A 16,513-nucleotide genomic window follows, 5' to 3' on the forward strand; every position below is an offset into this window, starting at 1 on the left:
GAGTTTGAGGCCAGCCTGGTCTACAGAGTGAGTTCCAGGACAGCCAGGGCTATACAGAGAAACCTTGTCTCGAAAAACCAAAAAAAAAAAAAAAAGACAAGACAAGACGAAACCAGGAAAACCAACAAAGCACAAAAGCCAAAACTCAAAACAAATTTAAAGAAAATCAGTAAGAGAAAAAAATGCCGAAACCAAACAAAAACAGCACAAAAACACACGTGTTGGCCAACTACTCTTGGGCATGAGGCCTGCCCTTGGGTGTGGTAGATATATCCAGTTATACTCCATTGGAGAATTCCTATTCCCGAAAGGTATGAATTGCAAATAGCTCCTTGGTTAGGCATGCTACTGTAAGTCTACTTTCCCTTTCCAGTGCCGGGAATTTTGTCTGGTTTGAACCCGTGCCAGACTTGTGCATGCTGTCAGAGCTTCTGTGAGCACACACATCAGTCTGGTTGTGTCTGGAAGACACTGTTTCCTTGGAGGCATCCAATACTTCTGGCTCTTACATCTTCTTGTCACCTCTTCTGCATATATCCCTGAGCCTTGAAGAGAGGGATTTGATAAAGGGATTCTATTTAAGGCCTAGTGTTCCAAAAATCCCTCTCTGCACAGTGTCTAATTGTGGATCTCTTTGTTAATTAGCACCTACTGAAAGAGGCAGCTTCTCCAATGAGGGCTGAATGATGTTCTTTTCTATGAGTTTAGCAATATGTCATTAGGAGGCATTTTGTTGTTATGTTCCGTTAGCAGAATAATAATAGTAGGTCTCCCCCTAGGTGTATGTCCTATCCAGTTCTAGGTTCTTGGTCATATTAGCAATGTCATACGTGAGTTTTATTTTATGGAATAGGCCTTAAATCCAATCAAAATGTGTTTGATTATTCCCATAACAATTGTGCCACTATTGCACATTTGGTTTTGGGAGACAAGTTCTCTCTATGTAGGCCATGATGACCTTAAATTCATAGTGCTAAGCTTACCTTTGCCTTGTGAGTTCTTAGATTAAAGGCATAAACTACCACGCCCAGTTCCTCATTTACTCTTTTAAGAACTTAATTTACTATTATTGTGTGTATGATTGGGAATTAGCACTTGCCAGGGCATAGAGATGGAAGTCAGAGGAGGATGTTGTAGAGTCAGTTCTTTCCTCCCATCTCTGTATGTGGTCCAGGTGACAACCTTGGGTTGTCAGTGCCTTACCCTCTGAGCCTTCTTGCCGCACTACCCCGCCCCGCCCCCATTAATTTCCTTTTAAATTTTTTTCAGTTTATTTTATAAAAAATTTAAGGCTTTTGCTTTTTTTGTGGTTTGAACACACTCTATAGGGGAAGTAGATATACATAGGAATTTTACAGTTGGCAGCATGGGCCTCCACACTGTATTCTCAGGTCTGGTCTGCAATCTTTCTGTTTGTAACAGAAATCTCTCTGTGTAGCCTTGGCTGGTGTCTTTGTCGCTGTTTTGTTGCTGTAAAGAGACTCCATGGTCAAGGGAACTCATTGGGTTGAGCATAGAGGAAAGCACTGAGTTGAGCTGGTTTACAATTTCAGGGGCTTAGTCCATTATCATTATGGCAGGGAGCATGGCAGCAGGCAGGCATGGTGCTGGAGAAATAGCTAAGAGCTACATCCTGAATTGTAGGCAAAGAGAGAATGAGAGAGAGGAAGCGGGGGAGAGGGAGAGAGAAAGAGAAAAAGAGAGAGGAGAGGGAAAAAGGAAAGAGAGAGAGAGAGAGAGAGAGAGAGAGAGAGAGAGAGAGAGAGAGAGAGAGAGACTGGGCCTGGCTTAGACTTTTGAAACCTCAAAGTCCACCCACAGTGATACATTTCCTCCAATAAGGCCATACCTCCTGATTAGTACCACTTCCTAGTGACTAAGTATTCAAATATATAAGCCTATTGGGGGGCAGTATTTTTATTCATAGTTGGCCTGGAACTTGCTATGTAGACTAGGCTGGCCCCCACTTCTATGTGTGCAACAATCAAATGCATGTGCTACCTCAGCCAGCTCTGTATTCTTAAGTTCTGTTCTGGGGCAGTCACATCATTTGGAAGCAAATTGGCCCTTTCAGATTTTCCTTTTAAGATTTCTCATACAGAGCTGCAATGGTGCTTGACCAGAGCCAGTTGTCCTCCAGCTGAGGCCAGGCCCTCTGTATGTCCTGCCCACAGCCCTTAGATCCCAGCTAGATTTGGGAAGCATCGTGGGAAGACCTGTTTCCTACAGTCTAGCTCAGCTTACTGTCACTAGGACAAATACCCTAGCTAGGGCTTCCAAAGTCTCAAACCATAGCCACTTGTCCCTGTTGTTTCTGGGCCTGACAGAACATTGTGGTGGGGCAAAGCTGCTCACTTTGTGAGTGAAATGGGCGAGGGGTGAAGTGGTCAGAGCTAAGACACCTCCTTCCAGGACACACCTCCACCTCGACCCATTCCCTACATTGAGTGTACAACCTCCCATAATGCCACAGGTTTGGTAAATGGGCCTTTAGTGTGATGGAGGTTTTAGGGTCAAAACCTAGGCTCTGGAAGCCCCAACAAACTAGACTTGACCACTCATCTCCAGTATGCAGAGACAATAGTGAGAAGCAAAGAAAGGGGATTCATTCAGGTGGCCGCATTCCTCATGTCATATTAACAGTAATGATTGTTGGGGAGAGGAAAGTCTTCAAGGGTCAGAGCTGCCTGCAAGTTGTGCAGGGAGCTCCAAAATATGCAGCGTTTGTGAATTCTCACCTATATTGGGTAGACTTTTCAGCTATACAGCTTCCTTTGAGTCATCCACACTCTTGGTAGTAACCCCTTCCATGTGTAAATAACTCTAGATTGGAATAGTTCCTTTGGTCTGTCTGTCTGTCATTCCCCCACCCCCACCCCCATACCCCTTTTGGTGTGAATAGACATTTGTTCCCATCTCCCTGGTGCTGGAGTGGAAGTGGATTACACAATGCCAGCTCAGCAGGTGTGACAAGTCCCCAAAGACTTTAAGGATGGGAGAGCTGATCTCCCCAGATATCTAGTCCCTGGAACCATCTAATGGTTACAGGTCGGGCAATCTTTCTTGTGCCCTGTGACTCTAACTTCTGTGTAGCCAGGCCTGTGAGTTCATCTGGGCTCTCGGGCTCCAGCTTCTACTTCAGGTATCTTCAGATTTTTTAACCTTTGCTGGACCAGTTCCTGCATACAGATGATGCAAATGATCAGGATTATTCTTGGGTCTGTAAGCCCAAAGAGAAGAAGTTTTTTGAGGCGTTGCAAAACAAATACATCGTGATCAGGGTTTGGAAAATGGAAACAAGGACATATCTGTGGTCATAATAGATGACAGCAGTCCCACCCCTAACCTCTGATGAGTAGGAGGCCTTGGGGCTAGGGCTAGGGTAACAGGGTAGGACATCCTTAGAGATTGGTCCCAAGAGGAGATCCCTTGCCTGGAGAGAAGCAGTGTTGCCTTTCCCAGTGATGGGGAAGAGGAGCATTCATCCCTTACTGTGATGGACAGTACAGCTCCTCCCATTCCTGGACCCCCAAAGTTCCCATAACCAATAGCCCCAAGGTTGGTTTTAACTCTACCTTTCTCCTGACTCCTTGAATCTCAAGAGCAGAGCCATGGGGACTACAAAGGACTATCTCAAACCCTCCACCAGTGCCCGGACACAGTACTGAGCGGCCAGGTGTGCTGGGCATCAAAACCTGGAGTCAGATGGGCGTGAGTGCTCCCAGGATGCAGGCAGGGGAGGTGGCACTGTTCACTGGAAATTTCTGTAGCATTCTGGAAGAGGTTGGTTAGTCCCGTGGGTTAAGGGTAAGGGTGCTTGAGGTCAGAAGTGGGAGATATTGAAGACTGCTGATTTTCTAGGTGCTGTAGGTCCTTCCCTTTCCTTGCCAACATATGGGTGAGGAGTGCCCTTAGGTCAGCTCAGAACAGGGTGAGGAGGGGTCAGAGGATGCCCTTTCGATTCAGCCTTCTCACTGTCAAGGGAGCTCCCCAGCAACTCCAGTCCTTAGGAGTCTCTTCCCCAGCCCCTCCTGGCCCTACTACGGAGCGGTAAGGGGGGTGGACATTGCTTGTCCCTCCCACAGGCAGCTCCATCAGCAGCACGCCCTAAGATTCTCGGCTCCCTTTCCAGCCCCGTCGAGAGAATCCCTGTGGCCGCCGCACCCTGCCACCTCGCTGGCGTCTGTAACGGAGTTTTTCGTCGCGTTGAGGTGAGGGCCGCGCCCCCAGCGGCGTCCAGATGTTGTGAGCCTCGGGCTCCTTTAATCACTGCCGGGCGGCTGCGGGCGCTTTGTTCCGGGTTCGGCAGGATTCTCCCAGGCGGCCCCGCCGCGCAGGGCACTGTTCAAAGGGCCTGGATAAACAGGCGGTACACTGCGCGGACAAAGCAGGGCCGTCTCCGGCGGGGCGGGACCTGGGGAATCCGCGCCGCCGGCCGCCAGGCGCTTTGTGCGCCGCTTAATGAGCTGGAAAATACAATTGGCTTCCCCGGCTGTGAAAATCGTTTCAAGGACCGCGGCGTCACTTGGCTGCTGGGAGACCCCGGAATTGATCTCCTTTGTCCCCAGGGCCCCAGCATATCCTTGCTGGGACCCTGGATTCCAAGCTTGAAACTCAAACTAGACAGCGGTGCAGTTCTCCGGTCTGCCCCATTCGATGTGGCCTTACTTTAGCTCCTGGGTGTGTAGACACCCAGAGGTGGCTTTTGCTTGGTCAACCTTGACCAAAAGCCCCGGAGGATACTGGCTACTCTAACTCTACTTGCACAAATACAAGCACCCTTCAGCTTTCAGACCCAGAAGCGGGTGGCTTTGCCGTACAGTAAGTGTTTCCAAACCAGGGCCAGCTTATTCGGTAGGTTAACAGATTGCTGAGCGAGGGGAAAAGTGTCCAACGTTTTTGTGTCATTTTCCTCACATTTTCTTAAGGTTGACCCATCGGGCTGCAGATGCTAATAAAGAGGCCAGAACAGTCAGCACCAAGCCCCAAACGATCATTGAGGACGTGAACACAGGGCCTTCACTCTGGCCATTTTCATTCTCTGCAGAGCAGACTTCCTTTCCTTCTCCACCCTGAGGAAAGAGCACGTTTTTCCCTATCAGCCACCTCAAGTGGATATTATATGCCAAGAAGCAAAACCTGAAATTGGGGCTGTCTGGGAGCTCTGCACAGAAGGCCTGTCCACCTAAGTTTAGGCTTTGAGCAAGACAGGCAGGAAACAAGCCCCCTCCCTGGGGCAGGGGCAGGGCCAGGCCAGCCTATGTTTGTAATTGGAGTTGGAAGAAGTGCCTACTTTGGACCCCTGCTACCCTGGGCCTTGGTCACAAGGCAAGCCCAGACCCAGCACCAGCTGAAGTCCAATTCAAATGTCAGTTATGGCAGGATTTAAGGAGGAGGGTGAACATCATGAGGAATAGCACCTGTGGAGGTACTGGGCTAAGTGATGGAGAGGAACATGTCTTGGTTTGTTTGTCATTCTGAGAGAGTCATGGTATATAGCTCTGGCTGGTCTGATAATTGCTTTACAGCCCACTCTGGCCTTGACCTTGAGGTTTTCCTCCTGCCTCAGTCTCCTAAGTGCGCTAAGGATGCACTGCCAGGCATACCAGGAATGTATTTTATAAGTAGAAAGCTTACAAAGAAGGCTGAATTCGATCCTTGCTGATGATCCTAGCACTTGGGAGGATCATGAGTTGTAGGCCAGCTTAAGCTGCACGGTGGGAGACCCTCCGTGGAAAGGGATTAACAAAAGAACACAAGCAGCTTCGTCTGTTGTGGCCATCGAGGCCCTGCCCACCTCTCCCTTTCTTGGACCTGGGCAGGGATTTAGTGTGTAGAAAAGTAAGAGCTGCTGGGTTACCACAGTCAGTTCCTCAGCCAACACAGAGAGGCCTCAGTCCTTCAGTCAATACAGAGAGGCCTCAGCCCACTGGGGAGGTGTAATCCGGCTTAATCCTGTCAGCAGCCCATCCCCATCTCTGCAGGCACTATGAGGCCACACACGGTGGATTTAGCTGATCAGAACCAGACTTCTGATCCCTTCGGGACACTAGGCTCCATGAGACCCTGGGGCTCCAGCACACAGGTTTGATACAGAGTGTCTACTGATGAGTGGATGTGGGGCCTTGCCTACTTTATCTGAAGTAAAGTTGAATACAAAAGGCAACACTATGTTGGCTTGGCTGAGGCTGAGTCCAAATAACAAAGCTGCAGTTTCTCTAGCTATCCTTAGTCAATCAGCATCAACAGAATGACCAGACTGAATCTTGAAGACAAGGACATCACTGGGCATGGTGACATACTCCTTTAGTCCCAGCACTTGCAGAGCGAGTTCCAGGACAGATAGGGCTACACAGAGAAACCCTCTCTCTGTCAGGAGGAGGAGGAAGAGGAGGAGTAGGAGGAAGAAAAGGAAGAGGAGTAGGGGGAGGAAGAAGAGGAAGAGGAAGGAGAGGAGGAAACATGGTGACTAAGGTCATAGCTTTTACTTCTAGGAATGGCCAACTTAAAAGCATTCGGATGAGAGCTAAATGAAAGGTCACCCCGTTGATGCCTGTACTGTCTTGGCCAGTCCAGGCTAAAGGGAAAGGGGATTGTGTGGCCAAGTATGGCCCATCTACTCTGTACAGAGGCATCGGGGCAAGTTCCCTTACTTCAAGAACAGTACAAAATGAGGGCAGTTTCACAAGGAAGAAACAGCAGGGTGAAGACCTCCCTCAAAAGTTGTTTGACAACAATAATAAAAGCAGGCAAGATGTTTGGTGTGGTCAAGGATTGCCTGAGGCGGAGAGATTCTAACGGACTGACATGTTAAGAGTGCCCAGGGATAGATAAAGCCAGTGATCGGAGAGCAATGGACGGTGAGAAAGGAAGGGTTTGTCCTGAAGTGGATGATGGAGGCATGAAACTGTGGACGGCTATGGCAGACGCCTAGTGGAGTTGGGTTATAGTACTTTATGGCCCCCGGTCTGGCCCAAAAGACTACCCCAAATCTTTGCAACTGAAAACACTGGTCCTTTAAATCTGGCCTGCTCAGCAAGATGGATCAGGGTCTTCCAGGTTGGTTCTACCAGGGTATGTGAGGCCCGGGGGTGAAGGGGAGGGAGCGCCTAGGATACAGGACGCCTGCAGCAGAGCCCTCCGGGCTCGCGAGTGCCTGGCTCTTTGTCATGCACATGAGGGCTCCGCGGCTGAGAAAGGGTCCCCTTCACTGCTGAGACACACGGAGGGCACTTTTCTTCCCTAGTCTTCGGCTTGGCACATGCCTGCTGCTTCCAAGTGGCCTCTCATTCAAAGGGCCCGGCCCCCATTCTTTGTCCCCCTAGGTGCCCGGCCCGCGGCCCCTGGCAGCTGCTGCGCGTTCAGAGGCTCTATAGAGCGGGCTCTGCAGGTGAGCTGCCGGTCAAAGGAGCTTTCAGGCGTCACCAGGGAGCGGACTTCGAGCGTGTCACCACTTGCGGCGCTGGCACAATGGCAGCGCCACTCAATGGCCACCGCCCCGCCCCTCACGCGCGTGCTTGAGGGCCGAGCAGCAGAACGAGAGGAACGCGCCAGCCGGCCCAGTCTCTCCGCCTCTCCTACTTATTCCCCCACCCCATCTCCCTTCCCTTCTCCTCCCCTTTACCCCTTCATTTCCCTTGATGGCCTCCCATTCATCCTCCCTCCTCCGCCTCTTCTCTTTTCTCCCTCCCTCCTCTACCCCCTAATTGCCCCTTGGAGGCGGCACCCTCCGGGCCCCGCCCCGCTCAGCCCCACAGTTGTTTCACCTCCTTTTCTCCCAATCCTTTAAACTTGGTTGAGTTCAACCGAATTGAGTTCAGCTGGGTTAGTAGCTGTGCCGGGCCAACGGCTAGAGGGGCGGGGCCCCCTCAAGGCTAGGGAAAGACTCCAGGCACAATTCTCTAGCCCAGCAGTGACCCGAGAACGTGCTGCCCTCCTCTTTTGGCGGCCTTTAGGATGTAACGTTTGTTGTACTAACGAGAAGAGCAAGGTCCTAAGGGCATCTAAGGCGTTGGGGGTTGTGTTGGGAGTCCTTAAGGGCAGGAACCCATAGGTCCGGCCCTAAGAGTGGAGAGGGTGGCTCCAGAAGGGACCCTTGGGGTCAGAGACTCTTCTCCAGCGGGTCCTGGGGCATCCTCTGCTCCATCTGAATTCCTCTCAAGAGGGCAGAAACGAATTGATGTACAGTACACAAATCCCAGGAGGTCCTAGGTATGGAAAGGTGTGGCAGGTAGACAGTGTTTAACAAACATTTGTCAAAGTTGCTGTGGACAGTGAAGACTCAGTGCATGCTAGCCTGGGCTACTTGCTGCCTGTTCAGGCTTTTAGGAAAACAATGGACAGAGAGGGCCAGAAAGGCACAACACTGATCATTACCAGTGTCCGGATGACTACGGACCTGGGGCTAGGTGGGGACCGTGCAGACATGGGATGTCTGTCCCACGTAGGCAGCCAGTCCTGCCTACTCTTCTCCCTGTTTGGGAGTCCGCTATACTTGGCAGTTTCCTTGTTATCCCAGCTTTTTTCTCAGGACACCCCCAAGTCCTGACTTGTCCCTGGGCCCATGAGGACCAGTTCCTCTATAATCCTCTCCAGCTCCATCTCCAGGTGACAGTGGGTAGGTGCTGGGAGCACAACCAGAGGGCTGTGGTGCTCAGTAATTAGGATGGCATGTGAGATTCGCCTTTCCAGTATGCTTGATTTATTCACACAAACATTCCTTATCATAGCAAGCTGTTGTAAAGGTCTCAGTAATATGCAAACAACATGTCACCGAGGTGGGGGGAGTGGGGCCCACTCACCTTGTACCTTCAAGTGGTTGTGCCACAGTCTCTGAGGAGAGCAGGGAAATCTGCTAATATGTGTAACTAGGAGTCAGGGTCAGTAAGGGGCCGCCTCCCAAACACAGCCCTTGCTCTGGCTCTGCCTTTTGTTGACGTCCGAGTGTCCAAGACTAGCCTTTGATAAAGATACACGTGAGACCAGAATGGTGAACACCAACCTCTCGATTCTGCATAAGCCTGTGTTCCTGTCATGAGATGACTACTGGACTCTGTCATAGGCCTTGTCTATTGCAACCCCTATACCTTGAGAGTCTGCACAAAGACGGACACAGCTATCCTTTTTCCTCCTTTGGGGGTGAAAAAAACGGCGTTTGGGTAGGCCTGGTTTGTTCTTAGCTGAGTACTCCCACTGGGTGAGACAGGTCGGGTTTTCTCACACAGAAGCAAGCCTGTGTCCTTTTCAGTGTTGTCATTCACTACCCATGATCCCTCACTTTCTCAAGTCTCAGTCCTGCAATTGAGACCTCAGTTGAATGGGGTCTTACTCTCACTTACCGGAAAGTCTGGCTGCTGCGCCACCTCCTGGAAGTAAACTAAATTGCACTTCTTCAGCAGAGTGCTTCTGCTTGTGCTGTCGGTGGGATGTGTCTGAACACAATTGTGTGTGTGTGTGTGTGTGTGTGTGTGTGTGTGTGTGCTTATAAATAAACCTGGAGCCTCAGACAAGAGGTTCATTCCAAGCTTGAATTATGTGTTTTGAGGGTGCAGACAATATAATATCCAAGCAAAGCTTAACTTTCTGGTGCCTGCAAGGGAGGGGTGGGACACGATGAGGAAGGAGGAGGGTTGAGTGTTCCTCCAGCTCCCGCAAGAGTCATTACAGATGCACTTGACTCTGACCCCCAACCTCCACCAAGGCAGGACTTAATTTTTTTAACCTATTTATTTTATGTGTGTAGATGTTTTGTCTCCACCTATGTCTATGCAGCATGTGCATGCCTGATACCATATGGGAGCATGAGACCCCCTGAGACTGGAGCCACAGGTGGTTGTGAACTGCCAGTTAAGCACTGGGAATTGAACTCGGTTCCTCGGGTAGAACAGCAGGCAGAGTTCTTAACCACCGAGCTTTCTCTCCAGTCCCCTTCAAGGAAGGAACTTGGATGTAAGTGGTAGACACGAAGGCTTCTTCCCTGGTCCTCCATTTCCCACACCCCTTCAAGAACAGCTGAAGGGTGATTTCCAAAGAGAAGCAAATGTTGTTTTATGGCATTGGCACTAGGCACTTTACCACTGGAGTGGACCCCTAACCCAATGATCACCCAGGTCCCATACTGGGCAGATATTCTCAGTACACATCAGGCTGCAACTTGTGTTGTGATCCTGCTGGGAGCAGGTAAGGGGGCTCAGTGTCATCAGCAACTCGGGGCTAAGATGACATAGGGAGGCTCTCCCTTAAGAGGACAGTATCAGACAAGGTGTGAGGAGCAAAAGGAGAGGAGGACTGTGCATTAGGCGACAGCTTTGGTCTGGCCTGTTCTTGTGGGTACTAAGCTGAGCCCCTGTAACTTAAGGGCTGGGGTTCCTGGCCAGGGGCTGCTGATGGTGGGCACTGGTGTTCCCCATAGGTCAGGGTGAGATTTTCCAGGAACTCCAGCCCCTGATCTCTGAGATGTCCAAAGCAAATTCTCAGTCCAAACACCTACCTAGAGGGACCTCCAAGGAGCTACGAGGTGTCTGGCAACTTCACAGGCTTCTGGGGCATACTAGACTCCACTGGGTTCCACCTGGTCCTCAGACCTGCCTCCCTTTCCAGCGATCGTAGCTTTGGCAAGGACCAGAGAGACCACATACTCAAGTGTCGGCCCTTCCGGAGAGCTGGCCTTTCATACACACCAGGGCCAGAGCCAGGGGCAGCATAATGGGCACCCAGGACATTGAGGGGTAGATCCCATACTACCCTGTGGGAAGTGCCTGCCCTGGCCGCAGTTCCACTCCAGAGTGCAGGGGTTCCATGGCGTTCTAGAACTCTCTGATCCCAGGCTCTGCACCAGGATTTGTGGGGCTTGAGGGGAGAGGCTTAGTGGCCTCTGTGCTGCACACATCAGCACAGGCACACGCTAACATATGCGCACACTCAGGGAGGCACATACCTGCAAGCACACACATACAGGGACTCCCATGCAGACATGCACACACATGCCTCTATCTCCTCTGGGCAGTCAGCGACTACAATGACATTCCTGTCTCTGCGGCCAAAGCCTCGTAGCCAGGAGACAGGACAGGACAGACAAAAAGGACACAACAAAGGTCTGTCACTTCAAAGGACCAAGATTTTTTTAAAGTCATAACACATTTGTATGCACAACGAACGGGAAATATGTACAACAAGCCATTTTACGCAGCCACTGATCTTCCATTTGAACTGTGAGAAGCTCCAGGAGTCACCGTCTCTTTCTGTTGGTGACAAGGACAGCAATGTACCCTGTCTCTGTAACCAGAAGCCCTGTCCAGATTTTCTTCTACTCCAGCTAACACCTTTTCCCCAGGGCTGTGTACTGCAGGTCTGCATCTCCCAAAGCTTGGATTCGTGGATCCACTGCACAGCCCTGGACCACCCCGTGTGATTGTGGGTGTACCAAACTGGAGCATGTGGGAAGGATGCTGAGGAGGGGGCATGGGCTTCTCAGACCCACCCCCAGCCGTAGAAGCCTCATCGCACCAAGTCTGTGGAAAGCATCTCTTGCTGCTGGGCTTTCAGACTCTGGGGTGCTGGGACAGATGAAAATACATCACCAGGCTCCTGTCCACCAGGTTCTCCTGCACGGTCAAGGCAGTCACGATCTACCATTCCAGTGGTTTCTCACTTGTCCAGTGAATGGATTTTCACGAGACAGAAAGGAAGGTACTCTAGGCTCAGGCTACTGTGTTGTGACAACACTCTCATTATTAGACTACAGGCCTGACTCTGGTAGAGTGATCTGAGTCCAACAGACAGGATTCATGCTCTTGTTGAATGTCTCAGCACCCCTCACCCATAGGAACTCCAAGCTCTGAACCTGCCTGGACCTTGTTTAGCCCCTACAATTAACCGATTCTCCCCATGGATGAGAAGGATAGACCAGGGTCTTTTTTTTTTTTTTTTTAAAATCACACTCTTCCCTGAGGCCAGAAGGGCACCATCCTAATCTTGTTCAGGCAATGGGTCTAAGTTTCAGAACTGCTAGGGCCCTTCACTGGGTCAGAAAATCTTTGGAACTCTGTAAGAAACTCTCTACAGTCTTAGAAGGGCTGGTAACAGTTACCCTCTGTTAACCATCAGGTGCCACAGGGGCTGCAAAGTCTCTATCCTTAGTGGGCAGGTCCCAAGTGACATCAGGAGCTCAAGAGAATTGTTCTGTAGCAAGTGATCCCTTACTCACAAGGAGGTACCAAACCTGGTGCCCATTTTTGTAACCACCAGCTTACAAAGGAATAAAGTTTCTAGGTCAGGTCCCAAGGGCTTCTACAGTTCCTATATATAGCACAGTTGACCAAGTCTGTCCCTGTCCCTGTGCATCCCCAACTGATGCAAAGTTAGTGAGACTCACACTGCTGGCTTAGGAGATTCTCCTGGATCCAGCCCCATGGTTCTGTGGCATAGTGATGAGTAAGGCCATCAGACCAGCTCTCACCATTCAGGAAGCCCTGGAATGGCTGTCATTTTCTGCTCCTCTCCAAAGGTTTCCTATCTCAGGTGAACATGGACTCTTTAAAACTGGAGGAGAGAGAGAGACAGAATATTGGATCATAGAATCCTTGGGAGAAGAGAATGAATGTCCCAGCTTTAGCTTTAAAACAAACAAACAAACAAACAAACTGTACTTATAAAGTGCTTGTGTGTATAGATGTTTTGCCTACATGTAGGTCTCTGCACTACATATGCCTGTGGAGGCCAGAAGAGGGCATCAGCTCTTTTGGTAATGAAGTTACAAATGGTTGTGAGACAACATGTGGGTGCAGGGAATCTAACCTGAATTCTATGGAAGAGCAGCTAGTATTCTTAACCACTGAGCCCTCTCTCTAGCCCACAGCCTTAGCTTTTTGTGTCTCCATGAAGCTACAGCACCATGGAATCGCAGGAGTTGTTATAGGATGGGGGTCATTCTAGAATCAAAAGTGTTGAGAACATGAAGGTCCTTCCTTATGCCCATAGATCACCAGGGAAACCAGGAATGTTAAGCATGTAGGATTTGTCTTTTCAATGGAAAAAAAAAAAAAGTAAAACCTGTTCTTACATCCAGAGGGCTGGGAATCAGGGGTGATTACTAGTCTGGTGATCTCTGTTATCTGTTGGACCAAACCATATCAACCTTCCACAACCAGGAGCAGAGGTGGGTAATAGCCCAAATGGCCCTTAAATTATCTGTGTAGCCAGAGGTTCCCCCATGCTCTCACAACCAGGACGAGAGGTAGCTAACAGTCCAAATGACCTTTCACTGTCTGTATGACCCACGCCAGTCCAGAGCCTTCCCTTAGGCCCTTAAGCTCTCCAGGTAGCCTATCTCTAGATCCCATCTTGGAAGAAATGACATGAACCTTGAGTTGAATTTCAATGTAATTACAGTTCTTTGTACACCAAGATTTTATTATACCAAGAAACCTTCCCCTCCCCCCAAATTATACTGTTTAAATTTGTTGGCAATAAACTGTCTGGCATCAGATTTCCTGAGATTTGATCCAGGTTGACAAAGTCAATTTAAACCGAGTTTTCATTCTCACCTCTTCACAGGTCGATGCTGGGCCTTTACACCTGCATGGAACCTCACACAGGGAATCCCACTCAAGCGCCACAAGGCAGTTGAAAGTCCACAGTGTAATTGCTAAAATCAATGAGGTCTTGTGTTGTGACCTGGGAGGTCACCCACGTCACATTCTTCCTAAAATATCCCATCGGGAGGAAGCTGCCATGCTTCCTCTAAGTTATCCAAAGTGTGAGAGTACTGCGTACAGGCTCTACAGGTGTGTGAAACCCTAAGTTATATGTGGTTAGAGGCCAGTGTGGAGTCCTGAGCCTGACTCTCAGGAACGAGTGGCCAGCTGCGGGGGCTGCTTGCAGGATGAGGTTCTGCCTGCCCTGGCCATCTTGATTACTTAGTTGGTATCTGTTTCAAGGTTAAGCACGAGGACCTAAGCTGCTTCCTGGAAGAACCATAAGAAGCTTTTAAGTGAACATAGCTTCTCAACTTGCCTTGACCAAAATAACTTTACATTTTGTCTCCTAAGACTCTCTTTAAAGTTCTAGAATAAAGGATAACAGGAACTGAATTTTTTCTTGCTGGAGAAAGGAGTTACAAATAGGGGAAGAGATAACTCAGAGGCTCTGCATTGAACTTGAGGTGTCAGTATGAACACTTGAAGATTTGGGGGAGATGTGTGTGTGTGTGTGTGTGTGTCTGTGTGTCTGTGTGTCTGTGTGTCTGTGTGTCTGTCTGTCTGTCTGTCTGTCTGTCTGTCTGTCTGTGTGTAGCCCAAAGATAGAGGTTGGTTATCTTCCTCAATTACCCTCCATACACACATATATATGTACATACACACACACACACACACACACACACACACAATAGTTTTCAAGATAAGCTCTTTCACCGAACTTGGAGTCCATCAATTTGACTAGATAGGCAAGCTCCAGGGATCCTCCTGTCTCTGTCTCAAATGCTGCTTAGCCCAGTTGTTTTTATTTTTGGGGATCATGCTTGTGTGGCTGTCACTTTAACTGAGCGATCGCCCCAGGCCCCACGGAGATTTTTATGTGCGCATGTGCCTGTGCCTGTGCATGCACAGAAACAAGGAGATGCTGGGTGTGTTTCTCCACTGAGCACCTGGAGACAACAGGCCCAGTGCCCAGGTTTCCCAGCATCCAAATCTTTTCCAACTCCCAATGTCATGGATGTAGCTTCAGTTCTCATCCATGTCTTTGAGATCCACATCAGAATAGAGTGGCTCCTTGACACACCACCTCCAGTAGAATCTGTGTGACAAGTTCCATGGACTGAGGTGACTGACCTCAAAAGGGGGCGGCCTCCTGGAACCGGTTATGGAACTCTTTGCTGGAGAAAAAATATTGAGCCGTAGTTCTCATGGCAATCTATCTGTTTTGTTTACTCTTATTCCTTTTCTTATTTACATGTTCCTGGTAGCCTAGGCCAAGGTTTTAAGCGAGAATAATGGGTAAGAAACCATCCCTAGAGATGGGGTCACTAACATGACCTTATCCCCAGGGAAACCAATGCTTTACTTCCTAAATCATTTACAAAACTATTATGATAAAAACTTTCCCCAAAATAAAATTTCATATGGCTACACGTGTGTCATCGGAGGTGGATTTTTGTATATGATAAAGAAAACCTTAATTAGAAAGAATTAAAATAGTTTAAATTTATACATTGAAGATTATAAAAAATCAGGCACTAGATGTTAAGTGATAATTGACCATGGGGCTGCAAAGTTAGTTCAGTGGTTAAGAGCACTGACCATTAAAGATTTATTAACCTGCTCCTGGAAATATGCCACTAGTCTTGGATGACAGCCTCCACTAAGTATATCCTTTTAGAATTGTTATATTTCGATGATTTAAAATGATGTTACCTGTTCTGTTTGTAATTCACTGAATATATAGTTTCAGAGTTGTAATGTTTGGATGATTTTTGTGCTTAACTGTGCCAAATGATTTTTGTTGATATTTTTACTGAATATAGTTTCTAAGAGTTTGGTTTTTTAATGTATAAAACCCCCTGCTTGAGAGCTGCAGAATACACTCAGATTCAAACTGTCTCTGTGTTTGTTTCTGTTTATCACCACCGCTGAATCCTTACCCACCTAGCTTTCAAGGACCCTCATTCCAGGGACCCTCATACCTGACTGGGGTGGTCCGTGGCAACTCCTCCACAACTCTGGCCCTGATGCAGGGGCATACCACTCTTAATGCTAAGAAGCCTTTATGCCTCATGCAGATAGCACCAGCCTTCCTTCTTAGAGCTTCTCTGGCCCCTGAGCAACCCAAGTTCTGTCATGATCCTCATCCAGTGATCCCCAGGTCTGAGCTCACCCCTCATTAGCCAAGGTGTCAAGGCCCAAGACAGAAGTGATCAGAAAAGAGGTACCAGAGTGAGTGACAGAGTTGGAGTCAGGCAGAATCTAGGGCTACTTGTGGTGGGGAAAGAAGGGGACTCTGGAAAGCTCCCCTGGGACCTTTAGACAACTTACCTCCTGTCTAACTCCTGCAGGGAAATAGGTAGGGAAGGAATTGAGGATGGGGCCCTCCAGTTTACAGAAGGCCAACCACAGTGTCTCTGCAAGGTTTCACCCCCAACTCAGGATCAGTATTCCCTCTTCATTAAGTCATTTCTACTTGTGAGTGACTTACCTAAGGGGAAGAACTCAGGGTGGGTGCTGCTAAAAACCAGAAGCTCCTCCCAGAGGAACAGAGCAACCCTACTGCACGGAGAGGATCCAGAACCAGGCAGCTAATAGCTGGATACAGCAGAGTATAGACCTGGGACAGTCAGGGGCCACTAAAATTCCCCTGAGTGGCTTATTCTATTGTGGCCAGTGGCCCCTAGGCTTGGCTGAAGTGGAGAAGGGCAGGTTCTATTCCTCTATCTTAGAAGCAGGCACCGGAAGGTGTCCTCCTAGGTTCAGGCGTTAATGAAAGTGTTCACAAAGGGTTGCCACCAAAAGAGAAACCAAGA

This window comes from Mus pahari, chromosome 1 (genome assembly GCF_900095145.1).
Source record: "Mus pahari chromosome 1, PAHARI_EIJ_v1.1, whole genome shotgun sequence".
NCBI lineage: Eukaryota > Metazoa > Chordata > Mammalia > Rodentia > Muridae > Mus > Mus pahari.